The following is a 7,288-nucleotide window of genomic DNA, read 5'->3' on the forward strand; positions in this document are numbered from 1 at the left end:
GAAAATAAGTTCTTTTTATCATATTTATTCAAAAGTGAATGTGATTTTTTTTAGGTATGAAACATTATTACATTCAGTCCAGAGGAGGTTTAAGTAGTGTAAATAAGTGACATGTACCCTGAACTACTTTTTCGGGTAATAAGATTTGATGGCCAATACTTTTTTCGAAGAAAAAGATTTTAGAAATCGCATTCTGTATACTCTTTGTATGTTGTCTCATTTTACACTTCCTACACTTAAAATGAAACAAGTAAAAATTTAGAAAAACAACATACCCATTATTCTTGTTTTTGACAGCTTCTTAAATTTTTTTAGTCAAATAAAAATTTCTGTTTCATAATCGTATTAAATCGTAAAAAATTAAAATTTTCTTAAAATTGCGAATTTAATACATACATAAGACCCTTCATTTAACCTTCTTAAATTTCGATTCGTTTCCCATTTTCATCAATTTTGGTTTGACAGTTTTATCATAAACATAATATAAGGTGTTTCGTGAAGACATATTAATATTTAAGGAGGCGGATGTATGAAATAGATTAAACATATTTCAATTTGCGATGTAATCGCTGGAAGTACCGGAATATAATATTTTTCCATATTTTATGCCAAAACATTTAATTATTCAGCGAAGTAAATGGGATTCAGTTAGTTATGAAACTGAATCTTAGTTCTTTCGGGATTCGACAACTCGGAAAATATAGCATTTTAGCTCTTAACTGTCTTTCTGTGAGAGCAAGTTTTATAAATTGATAACTCTCGTAATCTGTTACTAACTTTTTTTAAAGGTTATTATAATTATTTGTAACAGTTTGTAAAGTCGACGAGCTTCAGGCACAGGCCGAGTCACGCATCTTGGGAACACAGGCTTGCTATCATTCATGGTGGCATAAGAAAGTGTGATCTTTAAAATTAAGGCCTTAAAAACTTTTCCAAACCATTAAACTTTTAATAAACGTGTCAAGTATCTCATTTTTGATTAGTCAATTAATTAAATTAACAATGAGCAATTATTTAACGATAATAACACTCATTTTCGAATTTAATGAAGCGTTGAATTAAGCAATAAACAAAACGAATTAAAAACAAAATTTATACAAGGTGTGCCAGACTAACTTTCCAGAGATAAATTCTCATCACTTGTGTTACACATTGATACAACTTCTTAGGGATAGTTTAAATAGATCTGTAACCTGCTAAAAGTAAAGAATGGTTATTTTTGGTATACCTTGTATATCTTTATTAAGTTACACAATATCTAATGAATATATAAAATAAATAAAAATATAAATGTGTTATCACATGACGTTTGCTGTGTATTGTTTGTTGAGTATGAATGTAGTATGAAAAAATGTTGAATGCGTATATTTGAACATTTGTGTAGATTATTTGTGCATTTTTTATTAGTTTTCTGTTTTATTAAACATGCCTTTATATTCCAAGAGCTGATTATAGTAAACTACTAATACAAATTAAAATCTAGTTTTAATAATAAAAAAAGGATTCCAACAATACAAATTAGTTGTGGTTATTAGAGAGGAAGAGTTAGTTTACTAGGATCAGCAATCCTATTATTTTGTATAGACCTTTTCATTTTAAAAAATGATTACCTTTTGTTTCGGACAGTTTGTTAAAAATAATGTGATAAAATAACAAATATCAACTTATTACCGCCTGTACGAGACAATAATGAATTGTAATTCAAATGAAAAGGTCTATTACAGAATTATGTTTTAAGACCGCGAAACATTTGACTGTTTTTTTTTTTGTTTGTAACAAATTCATGTTTAATTTATGCTGATTAACTTATAACTTATTGATGATAAAAAGTAAACTGGTTGAAATCAATATTATTTGCATTTTTGGAAACTTCACGGGAATTTTTATTAGCTATATTATTTTTTCTATTTATGTTAATGTAAACTAGAGAAAATTAGTGGTGAGAAATATCACTAATAAGTTTTGAATATCAAACCTTATGTGCGACCGCCTTAAGTTTTCAGGTGATTTAACAATACGAAGTTCGTCAAAAATATGTCTCACTTTGGAAGCATATCCACTTTGGAAGCATATATTGGAAAGAGATAAGTAATCCCGCATTCGTAGAAAAATAGTGTGCGCAACTCGCGCGACAATTTTTCAGCGTTTGTTGCACAATATACTTTTTTTTTTTTTTAAATTAAAAAATGTCCTAATTTTTAAATTTATTCAATTTGAAAAATATTATATTTGCAATTTCATGGATATATTAATTTTTATGCCATTTGCTTAATTAAATCGTAGATAAATAAATATTTAAATTAAAAAAAAAAAAGGAAAATGTGACGAAAATTTATTAGTTTTCATTAATTTTATTTGCTATGTAACGTTATAATTGTAGTATTTCACTCTTTGAAACAATGAATTTATCTAATTGTACATAAAAAATTTTTATCTTAATTAAATAATGTAGATAATATTATTTTGACAAATGGGAAAAAAAATTATATAAATTTTAGTAATTTTTTTTATTATTTTTAAATAAATTAATTCATTGTATTAAGAGTGCGTTATTTATAAAAAAGAAAAATGACATGAAAATGTGATGAAATTATAATATTAAAGATTTTGTAAATCTTAGATCGAGATAAATAGAAGTAGGATTTTAAATAATTTTAGAAGATGCCCACTCTGCATATGTCTAAAATTATTCATTGTTCGTTAAACACATATTTCTAAATACTGGATTAAATATGAACTTCCAAGCTCGTGGAGTCTCTATATATTGTCTGTAAAAGAAATAGAAGGAATTTTTAATAAATTTAATCCTGCAATCCACAAATTGTTCTACTCAACGAAAAAATAAGAAAAAAAGAATATCGGCGCCAATACAAATCTATTGTACTAAAAAGATTGATCGCTCTTATTTTGGGCCAGTAGTTTCAGGGCTACCAACTTAAATTTTACTAACCATTTCTGGAAGATTTGTTAATTACAAATTCCCAATACTTTTTTAACAGAATGTTTTGTGGAGATTTCTTAAAACATCCATTCATCTTCGAAAAATCTTAATTGACCACATATACTGTGATTTGTAGGTAGGTTTGTTGTATTGGTATATGAAAATGCAACCAACATCATTTCTTGACAAAACTCGGTGCACCATTCACTATCAGATTTGTACGTGAACAAATCATAATCACCGTATGGGTGGTCAACTTTAGACTCCACGTGCCACTATAACGATGCCATGGGATACAAATAGCGAAATTGGTGACGTCGTCTGAAAAGGCGTTGTCGTTTATTCCACTATTTATATTGAGTTGCCGCGGTCATTGCGGATTCAAAACATTTTTGGATTAGCGTATAAATAAAAAAATCTGGCTTAGAAAAATTTTTGTCAAAGATTTACTAAATCATTGTTGAAGAATGCTTGGCTACATAAATTTTAGAGCACGTGGTTTACAATTATTACCAATATAAATGGGAATTTAGTTATAATTGGAAAGAAAGTCCATGAATGAGACACACCAATTCATATAAAAATATATTAATGAATTCAATTTATTAGGACAATTGCTATATTACGAATTAAATATCACGTGGTACAAAATATGAACTAAAATTTAAGTTTAATCTTTGAAAAGTATATATGACGTCATTAAAAAAAAAGCAAGTGCATCAGTTTAACATAATAAATATAAAAATTTTCAGTTTTGAAATTCAGATACAAAAAAAAATTTTTTGGTTTATCGATTTTCTTTTGTTTTTAAGATTCAATTTAAATAGGTAATAATAATAAAAATTTGTGAGTGTAGATGTTTTTTAAAAAGTAATTAATTAATTATTATTAATTAACACATTTATTAATGAATTTCTCATTTATTAAGTATATATTATGTGAACATTTATTATATGATTTGTGAAATAAAAATCAATTATATATAATCCAGAGTTTTTTCTTTTCATTTTTACTTTGATAGTATTTTTCATTTTCCATCAGGTAGGAACGTTCTTGTGTAACAATTGAAGTACTTGGGCTAGCTCCTGCATTTGAATCTGCTTTTCGAATCAACAACTCTATTAATTCGAGGCCCGTAGGCAGTTGCCCACTCCGCCGAATGGCTAATCCGTCACCGGGTATTTTATAGGATTTTTTTTTTTTTTTTTTTTTTTTTTTTTTTTTTTTTATGTATAGGGCAAAAATAAAAATGCAAATACGTATATAATATAATTTTATTTATTTGTGCTTTGGGTTTACAGATACATTTTTAGATATGATAAAGATTTTTATTTAAAGTTTAGTCTCATATATTTGTCTTTTTAAGTATACAATATTTATAAAAAAAGTTATTTCTTGATCCTTTGTGGTCATGCCATTTTGGAAATGTAAAGCAAGTTTAAAGTACCAAAGAATTGATTTTTCAAGTTCGTTTTCTGTTAGGAATAATCAATGAATCAGCAATTTGGTTGCTTCATTGATAATTTCGTATTATCTGGAAATCCTGCATTATATCGAAGTATAGATTAGTTGAGGTCATTATATTTTTTGTATATTTATTCAACAAAATCAGCCCCTTTTCCGTTCAATGTTTTGATATTTCATAGTCATAGATGACAAACTTTATACACAAAATTAAATTGGGTGTATGTTTAGGTGTACTGAAATTCTATGATAAACTATCTTAGACACCCACCAAGCCCTTCTGGGCAAAAATTCTGAGGTCTAACTTAATTTACTAAGAATTTTTTTGGCTCAAGGACACATGGTGGAGTGAAGCAGGACTACTCATAACTTTGCACAGAGAAGTGACATAGAATATAGACTAACTCACTTCTTTGCTCAGGGGATATAAATTCGTAACGATGCGATGGTAGCCGATAATTATGATTGAGAGAATGGGGACAACATAATAATTCCTCTATAAGCAACATAATAATTCCTCTAAATGACAATCTTCGTAAAAAAAATCGACAAGTAAACATGGAAGAATAATTAATTTTATTCTTCCATGTTGATTCGCGTGGTGGACAATGAGAGCTGATAGCTGAGTTGGTATCGACATTTAGTAAGAATATTATAAGTATTATGTTTGCGGTTTTTTATATTTTTCGTTGGTTATTGATTTAAAAAATATTTTTTATTTAGATGTATAAATTTAATAGAAATAAATACACTATCTTTATTTTGTGTATGATTGTCCCATTATTGTGGGAAGAATTTTTTCGTTTTGTTTATGAATTTGTTCACAATATACTCTTTGCTTGTTTATATAACTTTGTTATTAAATAAATAACTTTGTTACCCATGTGGAAATATTTCAGACAAAAGTTTTATAAATACAAAAGAAGAGTTTTTCAGACTTAGTAAGACTTTTTAAGTCATTTGTTTGAAATATTTCCACAAGGGTATCTATTTGTCTGCGTTTTTGGAACAGAAACTGGTAACATTGTGAACAAATGCTTTGTTTTAGACATCAAAAGTATTAGGATTTATAATCCAACGTAAATTATTTTGATAAGTTTTCGCTTCATCTGCTTAGTTTCAATTTCTTCCTTTTATGTGTTTGAAATTAAATGACAAGTGTTATTTCAAAACTCGTTATTAGCATTATGATAAAGTTCAATTCTTTCACAGCATTTGTCGATAAGAGCCATTGACATTATATAATGTAATGTCAATGATAAAAGAGCTTAGTAAATAATTGGTGGGGACGCACTCACATTTTTAAAACTTTTATTTTGGAATACTAAAATCCAATACTTTCGGAGTCAATGGCTACATTCATATAACATTAAAACACTGTTAATATTAATCTCAAGGTCAAATCACAACTAAAGCATTTGATATCATCAAAAGATGATTGATACCTATATGAAATTATTTTTAAATTGTTCCATGTTTTATGAATGCAGCCAATTACATAGTGTAAGTTGGGTAAATCGGGGCTAGGTATTCTTTAGAATTTTAAGGTTTTTTTATTCAATATATATCATATTGTCACTATAAAATAAATAATATATAATTTGTACATATATAACGTTGATAAAATATTTATATAATTATTCTAACATTTTGTTTCCTATTTAACATACATCCTGTTTTTATACACATATTGTTTTTAATATAAAAGCGTTAAGTGAGGAATTGACATATTTGAATGGCCGCAGTTTTCTTTTGGTGTTTACTAATATAATATATATATATTTATTTATTTATTTATACTATAGTTTTGGAATTAATTTTTATATTTATATTAAACATAACAATTAGGGTATTCAGCTACATTCAAACGTTAAACTAACATTGGGTATCGTTAACCAATGAGTAGCCAGTATTTGCGTGACGTTAAAAATTCTGGCACTGATTAGGTAACACTACCAAACATCAGCGTTTTACGCCGTAATGAAGATGAGACCTCATTTAAAATCTATTTAGGTTGACAACAGTTTTATATTTCATATAGTTATATATAATTTTATAATCTGGTGTTTTTATACATAAGATTTGTAGTAGATTAAAACAAATTATATGAAATTATGGGCTGAGTTTTATCGATAAAATGCTTGAAAGGACAATAGCGTTTGCCAAATGTCAAATATAGTAGGACCTCGAATTAGACAAAGCGTGAAGTTCAAATCCGTGGACATTTGAATCGAAGTGCGGTAGCCGATTTGGAAATAAACCGTTGAAGTTATTGATGATCGGCAAATCTGTGGTTCAAAATCAGTAGATAGTTATTTTCCTAATCGATTGTCGCAAGCGAGGTAACGAAGGGCGACAAGTATTCGCCATTATTAACAGCTCATCACTTTGTGTTCACCATAAGTTTTCAACCCGGGGTGATAAGCGATAATTTCTTAACTGTTTTCAAGCGCTTACAGGCATTTTTATCGACTAAATGCAGCCTTTTTAACGAATTATCAGCACAGTGTTAATTATTACAATAAAATTAAACGAATTAGTACATATTAGCTGGTTTTGTAGATTTGATTAACAAATAAATTTATTTCCCGTACTTGATAGAGACAAAGGATAGATTGTTCATAATAAAAAAGTATATAAAATTAGAATTCGATAAATCGATACATTTTTCTCGCTTTTTTCCTCGCCGTAATCAATTATTTTGCCAAATAAATGTTTAATGATTTAATTTTATTTTTTAAGGTAAACAACGAATATGAAGCGAACTGCTCTTTGCCGCTGTACTACTAGGGTTCAAAAAGCTAGAATTCTTAGTAGTCTAACCAAGGAGTTTTTAAAAAAAATTTTTTAATACATAGTAGTTACATACATTTTGAATATTTT

Source organism: Chrysoperla carnea, chromosome 5, assembly GCF_905475395.1.
Source record: "Chrysoperla carnea chromosome 5, inChrCarn1.1, whole genome shotgun sequence".
Classification (NCBI taxonomy): domain Eukaryota; kingdom Metazoa; phylum Arthropoda; class Insecta; order Neuroptera; family Chrysopidae; genus Chrysoperla; species Chrysoperla carnea.